This window comes from Alligator mississippiensis, chromosome 10 (assembly GCF_030867095.1).
Source record: "Alligator mississippiensis isolate rAllMis1 chromosome 10, rAllMis1, whole genome shotgun sequence".
Taxonomy (NCBI): domain Eukaryota; kingdom Metazoa; phylum Chordata; order Crocodylia; family Alligatoridae; genus Alligator; species Alligator mississippiensis.
The window spans coordinates 7,095,781-7,120,741 of NC_081833.1; the positions used below are offsets into that span (position 1 = coordinate 7,095,781).

At 45.3% G+C, this 24,961-nt stretch overlaps 1 protein-coding gene across 3 annotated transcripts in view; it reads left to right on the plus strand.

The window, feature by feature from the left end:
* TMEM132B (transmembrane protein 132B) overlaps positions 1 to 24,961 on the plus strand; it is a 364,403-nt gene that overhangs the window by 39,355 nt on the left and 300,087 nt on the right. The window contains exon 1 of one of the 3 annotated variants that reach the window (XM_059713427.1): positions 16,898 to 17,040. The exons of the other annotated variants lie outside the window; for them this stretch is intronic. The gene's annotated coding sequence lies outside the window, so the exon portion shown is untranslated. Of the gene's footprint in view, positions 1 to 16,897; positions 17,041 to 24,961 lie in introns of those variants that run through there. 3 annotated transcript variants of the gene reach the window in all.

A 24,961-nucleotide genomic window follows, 5' to 3' on the forward strand; every position in this document is an offset into this window, starting at 1 on the left:
CGTTCCTTGAGACCGTGTGGACGGAGGCTCTTTCCCCCACCCCGAACTACTGAATTATTATTATTATTGTGTGCCTTTATTTCGCAGCCTGTTCAGCCTTGTGTAAACCATCGAGAAAACCAGGGAGAGCAGGACCTTGATAGAAAGCAGATGCTGAATGTGAGCTGAAATTTTGCAGGATGCAAAATACATGCACGTCTGTCTTTGGCTTTTAGTTCAGAAAAGGATTCAGCCCCTGCACTAATGGCTGTGAAAATGCATTATCTGCTGCCACCTCCTACCCTTGGTTGTCTAAGAAGTTTCATTCTTCTTGGCTACCCGGGTCCCTTTGCCCGATGAGCAAAAAGTCCTGATGTCACAGTCTCAAGCATCCTGTTTGGCAGCACTGAGCACACTTGACTGGCCCACTTCAGACGTCCTTACTTTAATTCAGGACTGAAACATATAAGGGAACCACCACTTCTTGATGTTTGAAAGAGTCCCAGGTAATCCAAGGAGATGAATTATGCCGCTGGGAGGGTTTAATACTGAAATTGCAAGACTCTTAGCAGCCATTGGAAAGATCCTATTTCTGAGAAAGGGATTAAGTTTATACAGAGGGAGAAAATGTCCGATTCCTCCAGGATGGTTTGAAACAGATAATTAAAAGAACCAGAACGGTTCTGGCCCACAGTAAGTGAGATGGGACACCGGCCATTGGCTTGTCTTTTTTTTAGATTGGTTGGACTTGATTTGCCGTGCCTCTGTAATAACTGTAAAATGAAGTAATTAAAGAAAAACTCGAGAAAGTCGTCAACCTTTTGGACACTTGTAATTTGTCGCTAGGCCGAGTTTGAACCTGGTAATGATTGTGCTCACATGGGCCATTGGTCTTTTAAATGAAATTTCAGTCTATGCTTTGAAAAATGTGTAGTGTTTCCTTTAGGATGAAGGAAATCAAGTTTGCAGATCCCCTTGTAAATGGCTTCAGTAATTAATCCCATGAGACTCGTCAGTGTTGGTGGCGTCTCCATTACTTACACAAAGAAATAAAGATAAATGGGTCTGGTTAATAACCCTGGGAATGCATAAATCTTCCTTGTTTATGGGGCAAGGCAACAGAAGAGGACATTACGTTGCAGTTAGGGTTTGGTTTGATTTATGGGGGAGCTGCCTGTTTATGTGGTCGTGGATTTAAGTAAGAAATAGGTGGAAGCGTACGGTACCTTGCATATGTTTGCGTGCCTTACTACGGCGTAAGTAATGCTGGCAGAGTAAGGTATTCCACACGGGATGTGTTTCGAGACAGGGAAGTGAAATCTTAGGGCTGTATTGACTCGGTGCAGCTCCCCCGATTTGGCCGTCTTGGGAGAAGGAATACAAAATTTGGGGTGTGACTGGCTTTTCGGCACTCCCCCCTGTGCTCGGGATGCTTTATTTAGATCTAGAAACCCGGTTCTGCAAAGCCCGTGATTGAGGGAAACAGCCTTGAGAGGCAGAACTGCTTTGCTGCAGGGGCGGAGTTACCGTGAACAACCCGTGCGTTGGCACGGGACCCCCAAAATGCAGGACGAATCTGACAAATGACTGGACGTTATAAACATTGCAAGTCGCCAGGCGGTCCAGGCTTTCTGCATTCTGCAAAGTTCGTCTGCGAACAGTGCTCTAAACGTGGGTTTTTGACGTAGTTTAGCAAAGACTTTGCTTCCCCATGTTTTTGCTGTCTCAAATGTTCTTTTCCTTGGCTGGATCCCGAGCGGCGGGGGGGAAACCCGAAAATGAAGCCGTGCACAGAGCCCCACTAAGTCCAAATCCGCCCCTGCTCTGCTGTTTGCAGGGGTAGTGCACGTGCTCCTCTCTGCTCCCTGACACGGTAAGCAGATACTTGCTGTTTCTATGAAACGTGGGGGGACCTCCATCCACACGGCCTCAAGGAATGTGGGTGCAGCAGAAACAGCTGTGTCTTCCTGTGTCCTAGACAATACCTGTTCTTGCAGAAAAACCAAAGACTTTTTAACAGACTGTGTGCTAGGTGTCTTTATCCTCACTGCCTCTTCCTCTCCTGTGTTCTCTGTGGGACCGATATGCCCCCATTTCAGTAGCAAATCCAGCAGATTATCATCTCCTTAAGCCCGTCCCTCTTATGAAATGTTCTTCATCGGATCGCTCCCTCGGGGTCACTGCTTCCTCTGCCGTCTGAGTCAAGCGGCTTGCGACCCCCTTCCGGCTTGTTCCCAACTCTGCTGTGCCTGCCAACATGAATGCTTAGATGCATGTTCGCTCTTCCCATGACTGGCTTGGTGTCTTCCATCGCATAGTGCTCAGAAATGGCCCAAAGTAGGCTGACCATATGGAAATCCCAGAAATCCCGGACATCATCTAGGAAATGCGGGAGCTCTCACAAGTCGGTGGGGTCAGGGCTGCGTGGGGACGCCCGTTATAATTCCTAACAGCTGGCCAGGACCAGTCTCTGAAATCGGGGACCATCCCAGTTAAAACGGGACGTATAGTCACCCTACCCCAAAGTCCACTCCCTTCACCTCTTCTAAATATCTTTTAAGCCCTGTCCTACAAGGATGTAGCCAATTCATGCACAGGAAAAATGTAGGTAGGTTCCCTGTGGGACTTGCAAATTGATTTCGGTGGTTGTTAGGACCGTAGTGGGGATTTTCTTAGTCTCCTTTCTGCATCTTTCAGCACCAAAATGTCTGTTAAAAACCGGACCCTGAAGGTTAAAGTTGACTGGTGTCTTGTGTGCCTCCTTTTTCTGGGTGCCAAACGTCAGAGGCCCTAAAAGCAACCTGGTTCCTAGGAAATTCTGAAAAATCAGGCTTTTTAAGAAATGTCGAGTCCCATGTTCACAGTCACAAATAACTCCTGAACATTGCAGTTGTGTGCTTGAATAATGCTTAGCACACAGTCGTGCCACTAAGAAAGCAAGGATATGGCAAAGAAGGATTTCAGATATTAACCATACCATCATTTTCTCCGCATAGCGAAGGAATAGAGTCATTCCTTTTTGAAGCAGAAGGAACGAAGCAAACTCTCGTTTTAACAGCTGATGTAATTAATTCTGCTCTTTTAGTTGGGGCTGCTATTTTTAATCAACCCCAAACTCGCATACTTCGGTAGTAACAGCTCTGGGGCAGACCTCCTGTTCTTCACAATCCCGAGTGTGAGGCACTGCTCTAATTATATTTACAGTTAGTTCACAGTTCAGTGAACAGAGCTCGGGGCCAGTTTCACAAGTGCTCCTCTTCGTTATCAAACTGCTAATAAATGCTGGGAAGCTCTCGGAGCGAGCGCAAGCAACAGGAGTCCTAACGAGAGTGGGATCTCCTGTACGATTAACTGTGTATGATGGTATCTTGTTAAAGGTGATGGCTAGCGGAAAGAGCCTTCCGGATGTCACAAAGCACCAGTCACTTGCATAGCGGTCCCCTGAAATGCTGTTTAGCTGGGTTGTACTTCTCTCTGAATCCTTCATCATTACCACGGTGTTTGGGTGTAGGAGGGAGGGCATCGTCTAGCAGAAGTACTAGACTCTGGGATTCGGCGGAGCTGGGTTTTGTTTCACTTTGCTGAAGGCTTCTGGTTTGACCTTCAGAGGTCGTTCTGATGTCAGCCCCAGTTTTCTACCTGTAAAATGGGGATAAGTACATTTCCAGAGTTGCCGAGATCTTTTTCATGGGTGGCAACTAGTTCTGCTCTTTTTCCTGGTCAATGAATTAATGTAATAGTTAAACTCCAATAGCACTGCTACTCCATCTTTAATGCCTTGCGGGTTGCACAAGTTCTGCTGATGCCATTAAACTAGTGTCCCTCACCATAATGTGTTACCGCTGCTAATGCAAGGACTTGGGATGTTAGCCCAAGTTATCGGAAAGACTTTGACGCCGTTCAGCTCATTAAGGAGGGAAAAAGGTTTTGTCTCTAAGGCTTTGCCTATGTGGGAAGGGTATTTTTGACATAACAGGAGTTGTGAATTCAAGACAGTAGAGCAGGGGTGGGCAAAATGTGGCCCGGGGGCCGGATGCGGCCTGCCAAGCCATCCTATCCGGCCTGCGAGGCCCCTAAAAAAATTATAAAATTAATTTTAATCTGCCCTGGGCTGCCTGTCACGTGGCCCTCGATGGCTTGCCAAAACTCAGTAAGCAGCCCTCTGCCCAAAATAATGGCCCGCTCCTGCAGTAGAGTAACCCTGGCATAACCTCCACATGTAGCCATTCCTAGTCAAGTAAGAGAGCATGTTTTTTATGGGCTTAGTTTAGGTTGCTTAGAAAAGAGATTAAGTTTAAGAGTGAGAGGAGGAAAAGACTTTTGCAGAGTAAAGTGGAGGGAGGTTGTCTGTGTTATACCATACAATTATATTCTTGTATTGCTGTGTTCTTTGTAATGTCCTGCTCGTATTGCTGTATTTTCTGTGATGCCTCGTGGAGTTTTCCCATGTAGTCAAGGCCCAGGTCAGGGGTAGCTCTATCTTTTGAGTCCCTCGCATTTATGCACGTGTATAAATGCCTGCTCCAACGCGCCGGAGATCTAGCGCATCGGAGCAGATTCGATTAATCTGCATGCGAGCTGATACGCCTGGCGCATTTGTACAAACGGCAAAATGCACATCAGCGCTGGGAAAAGAGGTGTTTTAGTTCAAAAGCATGCTACTGCCATTTTCTTAGCGCCGATGCACATTATTTCGTCGTTTATACAAATGCATGCACCCCAGAGCCGGGCCATTTTAAAAGCAGCTGGTACAAACGCCCCCAGGGCAGGGCACCACGATTTTCCCGTGGTCGGACCCGTGTCTGGCTGCAGCACTCCAAGCCAAGTAGGATTGCCCAGGAGGCTCCTACAAACCCTTTTTCAAAACCAAGTAAGGACAACAGCAGGGAAGAAGCATGACAAGAGAAGGGTTTTAAAGCAACAAAAGGGTTATACACCATGCCTACTGGTAGACTTGAGGCAGGCATATACATCAGCTTTCTTCCAGACACCTGGGGTTTGGTCTGGTCTTTGTGTCTTCCTTTCCTCCTCTGTCTCTGGAAGTGGAATATTTATCCACCTCGAAGTTAGTTGATGGTTTCCCACCTATATTCCTCCCTCAGCATTCAAGATTACAAACTGAATCATTGAACTCAACGCGATTAGAAGTAAAACTTTACAATGAATAGCACCTACATTGTCCCTGGAAGCAGCAGTAAGTAGGGCTGTTGGATACCATTGTGTGTTTTCTGCATACATGCTGTCAGCTCCTGCTGGTGTTTAACCCCTTGTAATTATATAGCAAACAACACAATAACAGTCAGTCAGACGACAGGCTGCAGAATATTAATAAAACATGGCAATCAATGCCCCTACCCTTCACAGTAGTGGAGCAGGGAGCTGGATAGATGTAGCAATGCATACAGAAGACAATTCAGAGTGCAAATAATAGTGAACTCAATTTGTTTGAGGCTGTGATCACATTTAGACCATGTTGCTGTTCTGCATTATTTTCTTTCCAAGGATGAGCTGTGCATCAACCAGAAGGTCAACTTGAGCCATAGGATGATTTAGCTTATTTGCATGTATTGAAGAGTTTACATAAATATTTGCTTCTATGTATAAAAAGTGCTCTGACTTTTTTTTTTTCTTGAAAGATTTCATCATTTTTAGGATGACTTCTTAATTTTAACTTTGTTCTTAGGCTATTAACCAGAACAAAGAGAGGGAGAAAGTTGATGCAGCTAGTTAGACGCACGCCCACTTCAGGCAAAATTCACCCCTGTGATAAGTGGAAGCAAACCCACTGGCTTCAGCATAGCTGCACCATCGCATGCCAGTGATGAAGCTCTGGAATTTGGAGCGGTGGTATCTGTACGTGGCAGACACGGACAGCTACTCCTCGCTTAACGTCGTAGTTACGTTCTTGGAAAAATGCGACTTTAAGCGAAATGATGTTAAGCAAATCCAATTATGTCACAGTAATTACCCACTAGCAGGCGGCGGCCAAACAACGTTATAACTGAACGTCGCACGACTTTCAACAAGCATGTTCTCTAATAGGTCAGCGACGTTACCCGGGACAACGTTAATTGAGGAGTACCTGTACGTTCCCCAAGTCATCTGCCCTGAGGATGAGGGGTTGGTGTTGTCTATCCAGCTGGCCTATCCATCAGGCAAACTTCCTTCATCGTCTAGTTATTTGTGAGCAGGAAGCTTGCTAACAGACCATGTTGCATCCCTTGTTAAAATAGCAAGTTTTTTGGAAGGCACCAGGAAAACACAACACGTCCAAAGCACTGATTACCGAACAAGCTCAATTTAAATTTATCTTCTTCTGTTGGTAACCAGTAATTAGGACCTATTTTAGGTTTTATCTAATTAGTGTTTGCTTAATTGATTTGGTGTTTATATTGGGTCTTGAAGTTTTGAATCGAGATGAGAACCCCATGGTAGTCGGTACACGTAGGAAGAGACGCTGCTGCTCCATTTTTGAAGAAAGACTGAGGGTTCGTCCATATAGGAAAGTTTTATTCCAGAAAGCAGTGGATCATGAATTTACAGTGGTGTCGTTACTGGGATATACCTCTAGAATAATTTCATCTGCAATCAGCTTGGTGCGCTTGTCTAAGTGGGGGAAATCGCATAGAATACCTGGATGTTGTTGAGTACCTTTTAGTTCACACTGGAAATAGGTCAAACTAAGTTTGCTTAGAGTGAAATAAGTATTTGTATAGGGAGTAATTTTGGACTATCTATTGCCCTTTGCATTTGTATTTAGCTTATTTAGCAATAGTCATGTTGTGGAGGTAAGGCCACAGGGTCCTATATCCCATTGTAAATCTGAGATGTAAGCTCTTGAAAATAAGACTCCTAAATAGGTTCCTAAATCATTTAGGCCTTTTTTGTAAGCTGTACACCATCCCTGCAGTCAATGGCCCCTAGCTGTGAAATACCCATGTTTAAGTTGTCTCCTGTGACATGTTCATAAGATAAAATTATTGAGGAAATCATGAGCTCAGTGGATTTGCTCCCAAGAATCAGGGGAGAAGAGCTTGACTTCCAGCCCATAACTATGGGAAGGAGTGAAAATTAATATGAAAAATCTCTTTCTAGAGAGAGATTCTTGCTCTTGGACTGTAAACCGACTGCGATTCGATTCACTGAGAAGCCTTGCCCAGGCCTCGGACACGCTACCGTCACGTACAAGTTGCATTCTGCTGCTTTAGAACAGATTTGATTTAGTATTTTATAAAGAATCAGTGGTCCCATAAAAGCTCTCTTTCGGCCAGCTCGTTTGTGACCGGTACTGCGGCATGGAGGTTGTTCGGAGGTTAACACATAACAACAGCAAAAGCTGTTCTGTATGCTGCGATCGCACAAGATGAAATAGTCCACAGCTAGGGTTGGACTTGGTGCCTGTGGTTCAGCAGCGTCGACTGCTTCTTGTCGAGCGCGAGTAAAATCTGGCTAGAATCCGCACCTGTTTGAAGCCAGTGGAAATTTGGTGACTGCTTTGAAAGGGAATCGGATCCGGTGTGGCTGATAGCACTAAGAGTATTAAAGTTTATAGCTTCTGCAGGCGGGTAGCCACTAGAGGGTGTCGAGATCACATACACACAATTAATCCTAATGTTTCTAGTGCTTTATGAATTTCAACGGGAATGAAAACGGGGATCTGTGATCCAGTGCTGACATTTCTGCCAGCAGAAACGTTCACACTAGATGCAACGTTTTAATCTCCAAGAGCTACGAAACCCTGTAAATTAAGTCACGCGAGAGAGCCCAGCGAAACCGATGGGATTATTTGCCGACAAAAATTTACTCAAAAAAGCATAAGGATGCCAGAGTCTGGCCTTGGATGACTGCGTGTCTCTGAGCCTGCAGACCGAACGGAGAGGGGCACTTGGAAAGGGATGCAGAACTTTTTCTCTGTTTCTGAGCAACCCTCAGCTCATCTGGAAAGCGGTTGAAAGGAAGTGGTTTGATAGCAAACGGATTGTTAATTATTGAGCTCCTGTGAATTCCTATAATTTTAAAATCATGTTGGCAACAGATCAAAAGAACATGTGGTGCCACAGTGTTGGAGTATTTTTATTTATATCTGATTCGCAATTGTCTCCATGGCAATGTGGGAGATGAAGGCAAAGGAAAGAAATGAGTTATCACATTATTAAATGACCCAGTAGAAAAAAAAAAAAAGGACATGTTAAGGATTAATTTAACATTATAGAGCTGCCTGGCTAGCCTTTATCATTATAGCTAAAGATTTGTTAGCATTTCTATTACAAACCTGGTTTTGAAGTGTTTATAACTCATCTATTTTAATTTGCTCAGGCTGCAACTTTGTGCACGCAGGTCCTCCGCACAGAAGCACAATAAATTGTCATTGTGGATTATGCTGAGTTTTACCAGTGCTTAGTTCAAGGGCATCTCAGAGTTCTGTTTTTCTTTTCTGTTACGGGATATATATTGTTTTTGGGGTTTTTTTGTTTTTGTTTTTGTTCTAAATAATGGTCTGTTTTTAAGAACTGAAATTTGGCAAGCGCTCCTCCCTGCATTTTGAAAGAGCTGCGTAGGATCGTCTGCAACTCCCATGGGTGAAAACAGAATTCAGTACTTTGAAAATGTAGCGCTCGGTTCCTGCTGTGCCATTATCAGAAAATAATGTTAATAAATGAGTTATTTAAATGCGACAAATAGCTGGAAAGGCGGAACGTCTCTGAGTCAGAATTCTGTATTTTCTTAGCACTGCATTAACAAGCGTACTCTTTGACAGCACAGAGGCTATGCAAAACAACACTGCTTTTCATGGAAGATCGTACACATCGGAGTAAGTTTTCAAACCTGGGAGAGTGCGGTTAAATATCTAATTAAATTGCCTTCATTTGCAAAGGGGATGAGCGTCGATCGTTTCCCTTCACTTCAGTGTTAGCTGAGGGTGTCTAGCACTTGGAACCAAAATCACCTCTATGTGAGGGATTCACTTTAGGCACCCAGTGATGAAACTGTTCATCTCGGAAAGGTCTAAACACCTTGCCAAGGCTCTTTGACTTGAAAACAGCCAAGTTCCTTTGAAGTTGCTATTGGCATCTATTCACGGTGCGGCGAGCAGAATCCTGAGCATATGGAAACTTAGTATATTCATGAAATGCATACGATGCAGGCACGGCCCCTTTGCACTGCCTGTACTCTGCAGGGTGAGTATGGGGGGCAAGACGACCACGCTGCAGACTATTCCAGTCACATTGGAGACCACTGCTTGACTCTCCACCAGTGGTTTTCACCCCCCCGGGGGTCCCCAGACTATGTCTAAGAGGTCTGTGAAAGATGACTACGAGCAATCCAGCATATGTGAATACCCACATTTACACCTCAAAGAGATCCACCCCTCCATTTAAAATTTCCAAATGGGTCCACATCTCCATTCAGATTTTTTTTAGGAGTCCACAAATGAAAAAAGATTGAAAACCCATCGCTCTCCACGGACTGAGGAACCGTGGCATTTAGGTTCAGATCTTTCCTCTCTTTAAATGTTGCCGCTCTTTAGTTGCGGGGGCAGGCAGATGCCTACAGTGACTGGGGCAAGAAGGTGGGGGGCCCTCCTGCCTGCTCCCAGTGTGCCACATGTTCCCAAGGCCCGTTGAAAATGGCCAAATGTCTGTGCCATCTCTGTTTGGCTGTCGAGCACATGCCTCCCTCCACTGCCCTGTCATCTATCAGGCAGCTAGCAGCTGCGGGCAGCCAGCAGAAGGAGCTGTGCCCACCCCCATTCGGCGGCATGGGGGGGTCCCTGGGCATTGCCCAGGGTGGGGGGTATGGGAGTCCACCCCAGGCAGGACTGAGACAGGGGGAGTGTGGCTCGTGAGCTGCTGAGGGAGGTGGTATCCGCGGCACACCCCGCATTCCCGGCTGGCTCAGCAGGGCGCAGAGCATCCCTCCCCTGTCCTGAGCCCTGGGACCCTGTGCTGGAGCAGCTCTGAGAAGGGTTTGCAGGATTTCCACTCCACTCCCACCACGGGGAGGCAAGGGGGAGTCAGCGGGGGCCCTGCACAGGCAACTGGGACACTGGCAGATAGCGGCCTACCTTGATTCACAAGACAACCCAGATCAAATAAGTTTGATACTACATTGATCCAGGTCTATCTTAGACTGGGATCCACCATTTTTATAGCAGTCTGTGTGCCCTGAACTTCTGTTTTGTTATGGGTATAGGCTGGTTTCTGACCACCTATACCAGAAAAAGTGTAATGGCTGCACGTGGTCCAGGAGAGAAGTAAAGTGTGCTTTGTGCCAATTAAAATTGCAAGGAATTCGAGCAGGGAAACTGCTCAAGTTGCAGCAAGAGAAGTTTAGGTTAGATCAGGGGTGGGCAATTATTTTGGACAGAGGGCCGCTTACTGAGTTTTGGCAAGCCATCGACGGCCGCATGATAGGCAGCCAGGGGCAGATGTATATTAATTTTCTAAATTTTTTAGGGGCCCCGCAGGCCGGGTAGATTGGCCTGGCGAGCCACATCTGTCTTGCGGGCCATGTTTTGCCTACCCCTGGGTTAGATCCAGGGGTAAGCAACTTTCGGCACAGGTGCCAGAGCGCAGCACTTGAAGGCATTTTCCTTGGCACGTGCACTTCAGGGTGGTTGGTTGGGAAGGGGCTAGAGCTGCGCTACCACAAAAAGGACTGGGCCCCTCATCGCTTCTCTGCCGTCCACCTGTGGCACCCCAACATCTTACAAGTTGAGGTTGCGGTTGCTTTTGGCACTCTGCCCAAAAATGTTGCCAACCCCTGGGTTAGATATTATAGGAAAAACTTTCTCAGGAGGTGGGTAGTAAAACACTGGAACAAGTTACCCAGAGAAGTGGTAGAAGCTTCATCCTTGGAGGTTTATAAGATCTGGCTAGACATAGTCTTGGTTGGGTGATGTAGCTGGGGCTGGTCCTCCTTTGAGCACGGGGTTGAACTAGATGTGACCTCCTGAGGTCCCTTCAACCCTCATCTTGTATGAATCTATGAATTAAGATGGTCTGATTATATGCAGAATTAGCATTCCTCTTTTTATGAATATGCCCTATCACCCTTAACTAAAAAGAGGATGGGACCTTCTACATCTTGATTAAAGGGCTTCATCTCCAGTGGGGCATTGGTTGAGCGCTTACTTGGTGGAAAGAATTGGCAACAAAATCATTCTTTGTAGCTTCTGCATATTGTTCTCCATTTTGAGTTCTGACCTAACTTGATCCTGTTTAATTTTCAACCCTTATGTATTTATTGTAACAAGGACTAATCTGTACCCAACACAGAGCTGAACTCTTTCAGAGTTACGACGAAATGCTACTTTCTCCGTTGAACTCCAGTGACATCTTTGCAGTTGGCTAACCTGCTCTCTGCAGGTGATTAGAATAACTAATTGGAGTACAAAAATCAGATGAAATGATAGATGAGCTGTAAGCACTTGCCTAGTTAGTAATTTTATGGCAGTCTTTGATTGAACGATCAGGAAGCACATTTCTTGTTTTGTACCTTGAGACTACTTGGGGTGTTAGTCATGGCAGAGTGCCTACCCGTGTCTCGCTAGCTGGGATTTAGAATATTTTACTACTGCTCTCCATCCACGCAGGCCTGTCTTTTTAAAGGAAAGGCTGAATATGGGTTTTGTCCTCAAAATTACCTTTTATTTTTAAGTTCTGTACCAGTCAAATAAACTGAGTGAAGAATGGCTCTTTCGGCAGCTGGTACCTTACATGCATCAGAGGTGCTTTTGTATCGAGGAGTCTGGGCATGTTCGTTTAATTTGGAGACTTGCAGGGTTAAAGTGCTTGAGTGAGGGAGGTAATATAGCCTTGAATTTCTGGTGGTTTATGCTTTCAGAAATACTGTAAAATAAGGTCCACACAGGGCTCGTCTTTACTTAGGCAAGTGGTCTGTAGAAGGCAGTGACATTTCTGGTGAGAGGGAGGTGAGAATAGCTTTCCGTTGCACTCTCTCCTGCCTGATGTGCACTTGAATGGTGAGGCATTAACATCTTGTCCTTGGGATCTTTGATGACATCTTTTTTTGGACCAACTGTATAGTTGGAAGAGACTTTAGGAGAGCTCTGGGGCACAAAGCACTCTTCTTCAGGTCTGGGAAAGAAGCTGGTTCAGCCTAAGCCAGTGGTTCTCAACCTTTTTGTCTGCAGGCTGAATGGGTGGCACCACGTCCCTCTGCAGGCAGATCCAGCCGGTGGGCCCAATCTGGCATGCACGGTGCATGTGGTAGGAGGCTAATCCAGCATGAGGGTCACGTGTGGCTGGCGGCCAATCCAGCATGCATTGTGGGCACAGCCAAATCCAGCCACGTGGCAAGGGACTGCTGCAGCCAGCATGCAGGAAGGGCACAGCTACAATCTGATCCAGACACATGCCAGGGGCCCAGCACCATGGCAATGCTTGGCCCTGGCCTGGGCCAGTCTGACCACACAGCTACAGTTCAGCCCAGATCCATCCCTGTTGCAATGGTCTGGGCCTGATCTGGCCATGCAGCATGTGGGAATTTTGCAGAGGGGGAGCGGTAGCGGTGGCGGTGTTAATATTTTCCAACCTGTGGAAGCCGGGTGCTGCATTGAGCATCCCTGGCCTAAGCAAAAGAATAACTCAAACTGTGTCTCGTGTTGAACTCCGTATGTACAGTCACGTAAAGGAAGGGAGCAGGGCTGCAAACTCAGAGCAAAGAGAAGTTATCAGAAGAAGCTTCAAAACCAGACTAGTGCAGCTGAATAGCTTATTTAGGGGAGAGCCATTTTGGTAATGATGTCATTACAAAATGATGCAAGTAGATAACAGAAAAAACCTAATGATGTAAGCCAGCCACCTTGTTCTGAAATGGGCTGATTTGCAGATAATCTAGGTTGATTTAGTAGCTGCAGTGAGGAATGTATAAAATGATATGAGGGATAATAAAAGCTAGCAACTCCTCCTAGAAGAACCTCCAAGCCCAAACTGAGCTTGGTTGCAATCTCTGAAGAGTTTGGTCTTTCATTTTGCTTTGTTCACTTGCTTGTGCTTGGCATAGTCCTGTTTGTGGGGAGGTTGCTTTAAGTAGAAGTGCAGTATGGCAGGACCAAGAAGGACACAGGGGCCTTGTGACTAGATTGGCAATCTAAGACTTTAGAGACCTTGATTTAGTCCCCTGCTCTGTCATGGGCTTCCTGTGTCATCTTGGGGATAGGAGTTATCTTTTCCATCTTCATTCTGCAAAATGGGGTAATAGGCATTCTCTACCCCATTGGGGCGTTGTGAGGATAAGCCCTGTGCTATTCGGATTGTAAGCCTCCCTCTTTTTTTTTTTCTCTCCAAAAGAACCATAAAAATTAGATTCCTTGTACATGGGGTCAGCTTGTAATCTGGCCCCCTACAGTCTTGAATCTTAGTATTTTTGCATGCTCAGTAAAAAGTACTAAGTCCAAAATCTTTTCTGTGCAGGTTTTAGTATGCTTAGTGCATTTAACCCTTTGGGCTCTCTCCTTGACTATTGGTTTCTCTTGTGTGATTTTTGTGGGGGCAACAGCAGTTCCAAGCCTTCATCGATTTATATTCGGGGGGGGGGGGGGAACATGCTTTCTCCCCTAAAATTGAATGTGAAAATATGGTTTTGGCTTTTTATAGAGTTTCATCAGAACTGTAAGATCGGTGTTCGACTGTGGGGAGCTCAGATACTATACCCACGGGGCTAAATATGAGGGAGAGACATTCTCAAGTTTGGTGTATTTATTTATGCCAAAACCCGCTATATAAGAACGGCTCATCAGTGTAATAGGTACACAGTATGATATGTATTAATACGTGTCTAATATTCTATTAATACCACAACACTGATCTGTTCTTATACTGTCTCTGGCATGAAGAAATGCAGCACTCTTAAGAAGCTGGCTTGTGCTTTTCAGTCAAATTCTGCAAAGCTGGAAGGTGTGAGCAGGTCGGAGAAGCAACGGATAAGAATCCAGATTTTTCAAAGCAATCTGAATTGTTTGGTGCTTTAAAAATCTGAATGCTGTTTTGGATCTGAATGTGGTTCTGGATCTGGCAGCGTCCCCCATGTCTGCAGATGACCGAACCAATCCTTGTGTGAAATTTTGGAGAGGCAGGAGCACCGACTGGACTTTGGCACTCCACCCAGCTCTTCATTTGAGTTCGACTCCTTACTGCTTCTCATGTTGGGGCCAGATAAAATAACCCTGGCCCTGTGCTTTTTCCTGAGCCAGTGATGCTCGAGCTGGCAGTTTGTCACGTCTGATTCTTCGCAATGATCCTTTTAGCACGGAGAAATGAAAAAAGCTTTGTTGACCGCCAAATTACTTTATATCTCACATAAAAACAAGTCACTACGAACATGCCTGATATTTGGTGGTTAGTGACTCATGAACTGGAAAGATACCGCCAGATTAGTGGGGTAATGAGATATTAATTGTTTTAAGGACATTACTGTAGTGTAACGTCTGACCCTATTCAGATCAGAAACCTCGGCTGTAGAAATGCAGAAGCTTGCCCACGTCGGCAGTGCCCGGGGTTTTTGCATGGGCGATACTTGAGATCTTGCTTTGCTCGCGAGCCCCAGTGTTATGTGTTGGTCCTGCGAGGCTCATGGCTATCCTTGCAAATGCAGGCACAACGGGGCTGTGACCTTGGGTTCGGGACCCAGTGGCACGGCCCTTGCTGCCAACCTCATGGCGCTCTACTGTTGTCGACTCTGCAGAAATAACTGTAGTCTGCTGCTTCCACGTTCAGGGAAAAGATGTAGCGGGGCTGATTTGCTGTCACCGAGAAAAGTGACAGCGCAGGGGGCCGGTGTTTTAAAGCCTTTCAAAAAGAGCGAGAGGAAGGATGATTTCCATGACAACAATTCAATTAGAGGGAGAAATGAAGCCTCTCGGAGGGGAAACCAAAAAGGAAGGTGTCACTAAAATGAACCTACAACGAGGGGTGGGGGGTGGGGAGGGAAGAGAGTGACTAAGTGGAATCAGAAACATTAAACACAAAAGCTTGATTATTACACATGAATCAGCCATTTCAAAGGGAGAGGAATGATCAGAAAAGCAGTTTGAAGCAAGCGCATGATGAGGTGGAAGGATCCCATGCGGAGACAGAGAGGCAGACTGTTGTTTGCAATGCCTTTCATAATGCGTTGGCTTGGGGGGGGCTAACAATGAGGTTTATTCTGCATGTTCTGCTTTAAATTGCACAGCTCCAGTCTGTCAGTCAGCACTTTATTGTGATGGCTCCATGCACGTAGGTGAAAATACCTTCTTTGTGCCGGAGAGATTTGCGAGACTCTCTCTGCCTATCTGACTTTCCGGGACTGTTGTATTTTTTTTTCTTTTTCGTGCTTTTTCTCTGTCTCTGCTGCCGGAGACACCCTTGCATGCCTGGTTTCTGCCCAGTTAGTTTTGCAGCTCTCCTTCAAAGCCTGTAGTTGCATTTGTTCTCTCCCAAAGGCCAGCGAGATCTCTAAGTCTCTCGCGTTCTCCGTTAGCTGCTGTTTCTTCGCTTACCTGCCCCTTCGCCCATGAGTATTATCTTTGCTTTTCTTCCTTAATCCCAATTGTTTGGATGCTGACTAGAAATGGCCTCATGCCTGATAAAATTACATTTGGATCCAGATTCTTAAACGCCCTCAAATCTGGCAGGTTTAGTTATCAGTTAGCACTGCAAATGGACACCTTTGGCCTCCTCGGTGGGGCTCAAGAGGTCCCTCCTGAGTTGCTGGAAGTGCTAGAAAAATGTGGCAAAGCTACTTGGATGCAGTTAAAATGGTGGTTTTCAAACTGTGGTCCATGGACCCCGTGATGTCTAAGGGGTCAGCCAAAGATGGTTGTGATCAATCAAAAGTATGTGAATACCCGCACTTACAATTGAAAGGGGTCCGCATCTCCATGCAAAATCTTGTAGGGGTTCGCAAATGAAAAAAGGTTGAAAACTCCCAAGGTAAAAGACTTAAAAAAAAAAAAAAAATCAGCTTTTTGAATTCCATGCTGCACAAATGGATTAGAAATATACTTGGAAACATTTTCTGATGAGATTCAGAAAGGGACGTTGGCTCAAAAGGTGCTTGCCGATAAAAGACATGGCCAGTAAAAGCAGGAAGGCTCACAGCAGGGAATAAATAACTTGCTCCATAAAAGAGTTGGGGTTAGCTGTAGGTCTTTGTAACACAGTATTTTCACACTGGCATTTCTGCTTACAAGATTAAAAGATGAAGAAATTGCGTTTGGGACAGGCTGCATGAAGCAGGGCAGTAACTTCTGCTCGGAAGGAGCTCGATGGGAGTGTGCTGCAGCGAAGTACCTGCGACTAGTAAATCTGGGCTCGTGCACAGGACGTAAATGTAGAGAACGGCACTCCTTCTGCAGCTCCGGAGGAGGCAACAGCACTGGGCTTAAAGTAAAGACTGGGATTAGAGCATCCCTTAAGGTTTGCATGCTGTTGGTGGGGCCAGTGGCACTGCTGATTACTAATGCTGCTTGAGAGACTCCAGTCCTTTGGGCTGGACCCGTCCATGCTGGGTGTCTGCCTCAGGCTGAACGGTTCCAGAAAATTTTGGTCAAAATAGTTTGGCTATTTCAGAGAGCGAAGCCAGTGAGGGATAAATGCCTTTTACCCATGATAAGAGAGCCTGGGGACCTTTCCTTCCAAAATGCCTAGTGTCCCTGCATGGTGGAGCAAGGGCCTGAAACTTGGCTTTAGGGTGGCTTTTGTGGTAGGGATGTGTCACGTCTCAGCTTGGTGAAAATTTGCCCAGATTTGGCCTTGTTAGAGACCTCTGACCACTTGCATTTGTGACCTGCTCTGCAAGGCTTGCAGGGAATGGGAGATCTGCAGAGAGCTGCATCAGTCCTAATTGGGTCCAGCTGTGCCCAATTGCCACCGTGGCTGCGTGCAGCTGGACTTCCCTTAGGACTGCTGGCTGCTTGCCCCTTCACAAGCCTTTTGTCTCTGGCTCTCCACTCCCACTTTGGACCTCTTGGCTTCTCACTCCCCGTCTGACTGCGCTTTCTGGCTCTGGATACTCAGCTTTGTCTCTCCTGCTGCCTATGGCTTTGCTCTCCAGGTTTGTGACGCAGCCCTAGCCATTAGGATAGACTGCCTTCCTGTGCGGCGCGATGCTCAGCAGGTGGGGAGGAGGAAGCTGTCTGAGTCAAAGGCAGAGGAGATTTGAACTGCCGGACAAGGGATGGGAAGAGACAGCCTGGAGCTGCTCTGGGGGTTGAATTGGGGCTCTGCTTAGACAGAAGCTGTGGTCTCCAAGATCCCTGCTTTGTTCCCTGGGGAAGTTGGGAGAGAGGGATTGAAGGAGGCAGGGTCCCCTTATAGTGGAGGCAGTAAGAAGCTCTGTGTCTCTTGCCCCAGCGTGCCTGCGTGCTGCTGGGTGGGGTGCTTCCACCACACATTTCCCAAGTAGCTGCTGCTTGCACGCCCCTCATTTTCTGGATGCCTAGAGAGCACTATGTAATATGTACTCTGAAAAGAAAACTCTGAGTTTCTTTATTAGGTGCCCCCCATCTGTCTCTAGCCGCTCTGCCTCAGTTTGCATTTGTGGAACAGGGATGAGGCTGTAACCTGTGTTGCGAGGAAAAATTAATTGCTGTTAGTAAAGCAATCAAACTATGGTGAAGGACGGCTGTAGACAAGCAAATACAGACATGAACTAAGCACAAAGCTTGAATAGTGCCTGATGAACAAAGCATGGGGCCACCCACTGAGGACCAGATTGAATAGGTTTCTGTCGGGTGAACACCATCCATCTTACACATTGGATGAAGCAGGGTCCCTTTGGGGAACCCCCCCAGTATATATAGGTAATTAGAACATCATAATGCATGTGCACAGGAAGGATGAAGTTAGGTGGCTCAGGCAATCTTCATTCAGGCGTTGTGTAACTTTCGGGTGCTTGACTTTGCAGCCTTATTCTTTTAGTGTGGTTATTCTGTGTATCAAAGTGGCGGATTTGATTTCAGCAGACCAAGGCCACGCTGCTCCTCCTACAGTGGCATGGCAGACTTCTCTTACGATCAGCCTCTTGCTTTTCAGTACATGTGCATACCGTTACCTATACCATCGCCATTACCATTTGCACATTGGCGTGATTCAGCTGCACCTGCAGTGTGTGCCAGCATGAAAGCCTGGTGCATAGTACTTGCCACACCACCCCTCCCCGATTCTACGTACGTGAAGGGTTTCACGAATCCCTGAGACCGCCGACAAACCCATATAACATAATCTGACTCTGGTAGTATGTTACCGAGTTACAGATGGGCAGTAAAACTAAGTGCTCATCTGGATGGGCTGTGCAGAGGAAGTCATCGTGCGAGAAACGCAACTAGATTTTTTGCCTATATTTAATTAAACATTTGGCAGGGAGTAAAATTGAGCGTCTTGTGTCTGAAAAGGCATGTAGGTTGTAAAATAAAAGATATCAGATTCACCCAAGGAACCTTGTCTGCCTTGTGTCTGAAAAGGTCTTTGACAGGCCAGAGAGGAAGAAAAGCAAGGCTGTGCCTGCTGTTGCCCGCTGCTGTCCCCCTGCTTTACGGTGCTTTGTCTTGTAGTTGTGTGATGGCTGATTGTGTAATTTTAGTCATAGGATGGGATGAATGGTTTGGATAGGGCTCATTCTGCAGGGAGCTGGACTAGATGACTTCCAAAGGTGTCTCCCAACCTCACTTTTCTATGCATCTGTATCACTAAGCATGAGCCACTTGTACTAGCTGAAGCCCTGTTGGCCAATAAGACCAAATTAGCCAATGTGCCATGTTGCTTTTTCTGGTGGGTGATTTAATTTTCATTTATTGAAGGCTATTAATCCTTTTGTTGCGCTGGTTGCGTTTCTGTTGCACTGTTTTTGTTGTTAATCACAAAACAAGGAACGCACAAACCCTTGGCAATAATCGGATACAAAATGTTGAACTGATTGCTGAGACTCCCAACATGCAATTTGTCCAAGCTGTTCCAAGTGTAGTTATTACCATTTGGGAGTTTTAAAAAAGCACATGCAAAACCCTCACAATTGAACACCATTCTCGCGCTGCAGGGGATTATGACAGTTTTTCAGCAGTAGCGATTTTTCTTTATACCAAAAAAAAAAAATAATAATAATTTAAAAAAAAGTTAAAGCTCTCTTGCCCTTGGGAGGGAAAAGTCTCAAATTCCTCGGGTTAAAATTGTGCAAATTCCCAACCGTACTAACCAGAATGTGGTTAGTGGTCTTGGGACTATATCCAAATTTCTGACCCGATTGGTAATAGATGGGATTAGCACTGTTTAGAATATGGTGTTTGTTTTAAGCAACGTTATGATTATATTTAACCCGTTGGGGTCAAAGAAGAATAAAAACCAAATGTTCGGCATAGATTGGCTGCCAGTACGTAGCAATTTGAAAAGAAAATATGCTGCAATTTAATATTTACTTTTACCCTGCCAATGGACGATTATAGATACTTTGGCGCTCTAGCTGATTTTGGGGACTAGGGGAAGGGGAATTGAGAATGAAACAAAGAAGGGTTTTTTAAAGTTGTTGTTAGACCTTCTTGACTGCTGTTGATCCAAAATTTAACCCATGCTGAGATTACTGCAGAGAATGATTGGATATGCTAAAGGAAGGTGAATGAAATCGTCTTTAGAATATCTCTTGTAGAGAAAGTCCAAAGAAAACTGCTTGTTTCAGCAAAAGTCTCCGCATCAGAAATTGGCAATAGCGATCCTTACTTTTATAGGTGCTTATTTCTTTTCCAAATCTGTTATTTCCTTGCTCTCAAATTTGGCATTTTGAAAAAAAAAATGCCCCAGGAAATGGTAGAAAATTTGCAAATACACCCTTCTATGGAAGCATTGCTTACATAATGCTTTCAAGGGGCATGCCGTTTGGGTGTACTTCCATTCAAGCATCTTTATGATGGGGGGTGGATCCATTTTACAGAGGGGGAGAGTTGGAAGCCCGAGGAAGAAAGAGCTTGAGTGGCTTGATATGGCCACGCAGTGAGGAACAGGGTAGAGTACCCAGCGCTTCTCCCTTCCTGGGTGAACTCTTGTTTCCACTAAAGCCTGTTCACCATAGTTTGTGAAACTTTTTATGAGATTGAGTGTAGACAGGATTTCATCCCAGTCTGTTCACCAGTTCAGGCTGCATCTTTGTAGGAATGGTTTTACTGGTGGATTCGGTGGCTGAGCTGTGCTGACCCTTGAGGCTGGTGTATGGAGGCTGCTTGTATAGAGTGATATACCGCGGGATTTCTCAGGCGCTTGATACTCACTGCTGCGGCACATTTTCAGCAATGCTTTGCAACCCATTCTCCTGCTCTTGAAAATCTGGCCCCTAAGGCCTAACTCCTGCTTACAGCTGTGTAAAGTAGAGGCACGTTATTGGAACAGTACAAGTAAGATCAGACCCAGAGTGGTCATTTATACTAGCTTCTGATACCTTAGTAAAGGATAAAAGCCACCGCTGCCACATGAAGAGCACAAAAATAGCAAGGGAAGGCATTTCGGTGCGAACTCCAGAAATGCCTATAAAAATATGTTTATAAAACCCCCTCACAAGAAACAGCTGTTACAAAGTAGGTGTCTTCGAAGTGCTCAGGCTGAATGGTTTCCTATCTTTCTCTAGCTAACAGAATTAAATTATTCTGCAAACTCTTCAATTCTGTGCTTGGTAAAGTGCTAAAAATTATCACAACAGCAACACAGACAAGAGCAAAGCAGGAATCCTGTAAGTCTAATTCGCCTCGCAGGGTGAGGGAGACGGCAGGGTCCAGATGGCAGGGGCAACTTCTGCATGCCTTGGCAATAAGCAATGCCGACTGCTGCGTGGAGGAACCATAGGGATTTAACTTTTCAAGAGAGAAACATCAAATACATCTTGTAAACTGCCGAATCAAGCTGCGAATTGCCTCGAGGAGGTGCAGAGTTCTGCGTGGATCGGTTTGAAAGGGTTTGTTTCAGTTGTTGTGATATATGCTATCGATGTTTGGCTTGGTAGGCAACGGCGGCTAATACCGTATGTTTGCAACGTTCGGTGTCTGTGCTGTTTAACTCGGAAGTGGCGCAGTTGTGCATCAATTGGAGGTGACTCCAAAAGAGGTAGCTTGGCACAGAAAGTCAAAGCACTTTTAAAGCAAATACATGGTGTCACTGGGGTATGGTAAGGCGGGACCCCGACACAATAAATCCAGGCCTTTTAATTTAAAAGGAAGCTTTACGGTTAATGTGCTGACCCCTGCACTAAGCTATGCTCTGTCAGCTGATGTCACAGATTTTGCACTACTCGCCTGTCCTCTAAACGGGTTTATTTTATTTTATTTGGTTGCTTTATAGGAAAAGTCTCCGTGGGTACCTTGCACAACAGCAGTGTCAGTGGTGTTTAGGTTGTTAACCGCACATTAGGGCTTTGCATTTGGTAGTCTAGCATCATTTTTTAGACTGACGGCTCAAATTAATAATAAAAGAATTTAAAAGATCAGTCATTTTTGATTAAGTGAGCCCAGCATTCAGTATTTTAAGTGAGGGAAAAAACCATGCACAACTTGCATACACAGCTACTGCAACTGTATAGAATATTCAGATCATTTTATATATCTGGTTATATGCTTACTCATGAAAAGGTATATAATTTTGCAAAAACCAGATTTATAAATTACCAGAATAGTGAAATCTTCATAATAGCATTGCAGACGAGCTTTGGCTTTAGGCAGACTTAGGTTAACCACATTTTAGGGGCATTATTTAACATAAGGCAGTCTCACAGGTACTCGACAACTTTGAATTTACAGAAATTCTTGCTCCTTTTCTGCCTTTCTTGGTTAAGTATGGATTTGCAAAAGATGTTGAACTCCTGGAGGAAGACACAGCCATTCCCCAAACTGAGCATTTCTATAAGATGATTTGAACCTAAACATCTCAAGTTTGGGGAGATTTGAAATTAAGCTGACATAATTCGTATCCCCCCCTTCCCCCCAAATATTGAATGCCATGCATATAGCCACACTTGTATGCAGTTGCTGCCAGTGGCATAGTCTTAATGTTTCTAATTCCTCAAGGGATTTTTTTTTTTTTTTTTTGTATCGCAGGATACTAGAAAGCTGAAGGAATGTTTTCAGAGGGCAGATGAAAGCATTTGGGATGCATATGGGGATTTTTCAGCTGTTATCAAGACTAATTAGATAGAGCCAGATCCTGGAATGCTTTGAATGTTAGTGATTACATTTCAAAATCAATATGTGACTTTATAAGGAGCAAGTGCGTGCACAGTAACAGTGAATAAATATGTGGGTGTATTCTTATGCCTGATCCAGAGGTCCTTGCTCAGGAAAAGGTCCCACCTGATTTCTAAACTTTTATTAACAACTGTATTAATCTGTTAGAGGTAAATCCTGAGCCTTTCTCCATAGCAGCAAAGGACCCTGGTTCACCAGAACCATCAGGGCTCTACCACGTGAGCAAATGGAGGCAGTGTGTACCCCTGAGGCTAAGTACAGACAGTCGGAAAGCCCGAAGCTGAATCAATTCAGTCTTTGCAGGCTAGTCTAAGCTGCGTAGATTGAACCGATAAGCAAGTGAACAGGCATTCGCTTTTTGATTCTGGAAATGCATCCACATGTATGCAGCGGCTCAGGCCAGAAGCCAGGAGGCGCTAGAGCATGCCTCTCTGCTCGCCTGGAGTAGACAACTTGGGCCAAGGCTAGCCCACCCACCCAGTGCGAGTAGATTGCAAAGCATCCTGGGATGCTGGGGGACTGTGAATTAACTTGAATCCGGACAGAAGTTCAATAAACTGGGAGAAAAGTTCAATAGACGTCTAAATTGTTGAAGTCTGATACTATATCCATCTAGGTTTATCTGAAACTGGTTTTGGCCATTTGGAAAGCACGGTTTCTGCGCACTGAACTTCCGCTGTGTTACAGGTTTGAACCGGGTTCCGATCACTTATACCGGTTTACGTGTCACTTCTGTCCCTAGCCCTCGTGTGCAGGGAGCCAGCTTTGCGTGCACCGTGAATGCCCATTTGGGAGGGACCTGCCAGAATAATGGGAGCATCTGCTTGCAGGGGTTCCTACAATCTTGGTGCTAACACTAGTAGCAGCGGCGTAGCTTTGAGCAGGAGGGGAAGGATTCCTGCCCCGTTCCTAGAGCTGCAAAAGAAGAGCATGCTTAAGAGGTGCTATGTGGTTCTCAGGATCTCGGTGCTTTAGTGAGATCCTCCCTAAGTATGTGCTGAGTCCATAATGCCAGGGAACAACAAGTTTTTACACACCCCAGAGGAACTAGGGGCTCTGCTTTCAGCTAGGAGTGAGCTCTAAAGGATTCTGTGGAGCGGCCTGTCTCCCTTTTGTAGTTCCTTGACCCTCAGGCCAGCTGGGGATGGGAGAAATGGTCTGGATTTAAATGGAGGGGGGGAGAGAAAAGCTCTCTCTGTTTTCCTGAAAACCCATACTTTGCTCTTTGCAGAATGCCTTGCAACTAGTATAAATCAAAGAGAAGAAGGTAAGGAACATTATCTTTAAGCTGGCAACATATGTTAGGCTAGTCACTGAAAGGTCAGCTGGATTCATGTACATTAGTAAGTTACATAAAAAATTAATGAGTCTCACTAATTGGTTTGTTGCAGCGGAGTTTTTGTTAACGAGCTGCAATCAATTTTTGGGTTATGCTGGAAAAAAAAATAAGCCGCAGTGAAAATGGGTCTCGCACGTTCCAGGTTCTTATTGATAAAACGACAACCCGAGATGAAGCCGGAGTGAGGTACTGACTTGACTCTGTTGCCCGAGGCATTTCGTCACCACAAACTTGTGAGGCACTGCGCGTGCTTTCGCCAAGCTTGAATCTGGCCCGGGATGCAGTGGTGCTAGTGCTGTGGGCAAGCATCTTGGACAGGACCAGTGATCCAGGCAGACCAATAGCCTGCCCGTATTGCTGGGAACCGCTTGTTAGGCCGACACATGGCAGCTTCACAACACGTATGTTTTGCAACAAAATCAGCGGTTTATTATTATCCAGCAAACAATCAGGTTTGCTACTTGGTGCTTCTCTAACGCAACCCTTGTGAAGTCGGAGGATCTTTGCGACTCCGGGTAACACATTAGCAGATGCTGCAAAACCCCATGCATCCACATGAAGTTGTAGCTGAGTGCCTTATTTTCTACCTAAGGGGACTTTTACCATCTTTAATTTTCCCTCTGCCTGAAGGGCACGTGTGCCCAAAAGCTTGCAAAGAAAGATGCTAATTTTATTTGCAATCTTTTTTTTTCTTTTTTTTTTTTTCTTAACTGATTTAGTAAAAGGCATCTCTGAACCAAGAGTTTTGCATTTCACAATCCTAAATGCATTTATACATGTGACCGCCAGGTGAAGTGGGGCAGCGCTATATATCTCTCTCATAGAGATGGTGAACTGAGGCTGAGATTTGCCAAAGATCACCCCGAAATCTTGTGGTGGAACACGGACCTGACCTGGCATACTGTCTAGCCACTGGACAGTTCCCAAAGCTCCACATCTAATACCAAGACGATCGGGGCTAAAGACGAGTTATTGGTACCTGACCTACCCGCAGCTGTTGCACCATCTTTAGTTTTGCAGGGCTGAAGCTTGATTCATTGATTTCCTTTCCTTTTACAGGCATTGGAACATGGAAAGCTTGCTAGCTGGTTCTTCTCTAACATGACCCTTGCATTTTGGGGATGTTGTGATTAGGCATTTGGGCAGAAATGAATACTACGTTGTTTTTTTCCGTCCTTATCAGAAAAAAAAAAAAAAGGGTGTCAATTAAAAGTCATGCTTCCTTTTCACTTTTATACTCGGAGGAAAGAAAAAGAGATTTTTGTTTTATATTCCAATTAGCTGCATGAATAAATATACAGTCATTCTGAGAGCTAATGCTTCCAAAAAGAGGCAAGAACACGTTCTGCTCAAATACGATAATCTCCTATGAATCTTGCACTGCTTTGTGTTCAAATACTAATCGTCTGCAGAAAGAAATGTTC